Consider the following 1,823-nt stretch of genomic DNA (forward strand, 5'->3'; position numbering starts at 1 on the left):
TTATCTATGGTTATCCATGGTTATCTATGGTTATCCATGGTTATCTATGGTTATCTATGGTTATCCATGGTTATCCATGGTTATCTATGGTTAATATAATTGTCACAGTTGGCATCTTTTGAGATAATTGTAATTGCTATCTAAGATGATACATTTTTTATTGAAGTACATGTACATGTACTAGCATTCATTTTAATGTGAGTAATCATTGAATTTTAAACATTATTTACAATAATCACATGCAAATTTATGTATTGTTCCGACTACTTTATAAGTATTGGCACACTTTAGATGGTACCATTGCAGGACAATGATGGCAATTCACACCCAATCATCCATGATAAAAGACTGTCACTTTTTTTCATCTAGAGATGGTGGCAGAATTAAAGGAATGCATTGTGACTGTAATTGATAAGAGTACATCATTTAGCTAGCTACCTGACACTGATGGTAAATGGTGCATGTTTTTTTCATTTAGAGATACCTTGTAGGCACAAAACACCGGCAGAGAAATTATCTACACAAGAGACAAATACTTTATGTGGTTGCTGCAGGTCAAAAGAAATCAATTACCAGTAATTAGACCTAACTCTCAACAATCAATTTTAACCCTATTAAAGTTTGACAATAGAATTTAGAAACTTTAAAAGAATCATAAATCTGAAAACTACTGCTTTCCTAGCATTTTTGAGCTGGAATATTTATTCAGTAGGTAAAAGTGCAATCTTGATTTAAAATTTTCACTTTAGACACTTTATCCAATACAGCTGTTATGTCTGAATGAGATCTGAATCATCAACTTGCTTATTTAAAACAAATACAACTGCCATCCTATTTACACATTATAGAATTGTAGTGACCGAATGGAGAGAGCTTGACCTTCGTATTTTGTAAATATTGATTATTGTAAAAAGGCTAAAATCTCTTCAGACAAAAATGAAAAGAGCATACACTTATATACAAACAGTATTACATCATATTACATCACAATGACAAAACATTACACAACAATCAGAATCAGTATACATGAACTAATAAGCATAGTAAATCATAAGCATCAGCTAGAAGGAAAAGAAATAACATCATACAGCAATGCAATAATAATAATAATTAATAATAGTAATAATAATAATTGTAATAACAATAGTAGTAATAATAATCATAATAACAATAATAATAATACTAGAAATAACTGTAATCAAAATACCTTAGAAAAAAATAATAGGAATCAATACCAAAATAATATATCAATATATAACAAGTATCCTCTGAAGTACTCGATTAGAACAATCCTGATGAATTTACACTGCCTCCAATTTCTTTCACTGCTTCTTTTACTTTGCATTCCATTTCATAACTAAATTCACAATGTTTCACCATAGACATGTACAAAGCCATATCTAGATGGCTTGTCTTTGTGCCTGACAGCTGTTTGTATCATTTGCAGAATTTATTAGCATACAAATAAAAGTGAAAAGAGAAAGAAAAATATAATTTCTGCATTCAAATTGGTCTACTTACGTGTGAAATTCATAAAAAAACAAATTATTATTAGATGATTTATACTTCCATTTGATTCATAACATGTATTCACTATCTGAGAAAATCTGAGAATGCATCACTGCATGTAATTCACAGTTTGACCAGTGAATATAATGTAAAAGAATGATTATAAATCTTTTACAAAAATGGACAACAAAAATTGAAAAGAAATAATTTTTGAAGGAATGCAACAAAAATTTGTAATCTTAATAACTACATACATTTAGGAAATAAAACAGACTGAACATGAACCAACAAAGTGAAAAATGCAAAGGGATCAG

This window comes from Amphimedon queenslandica, unplaced genomic scaffold (genome assembly GCF_000090795.2).
Source record: "Amphimedon queenslandica unplaced genomic scaffold, v1.1 AMPQUscaffold_9603, whole genome shotgun sequence".
Taxonomy (NCBI): Eukaryota; Metazoa; Porifera; class Demospongiae; order Haplosclerida; family Niphatidae; genus Amphimedon; species Amphimedon queenslandica.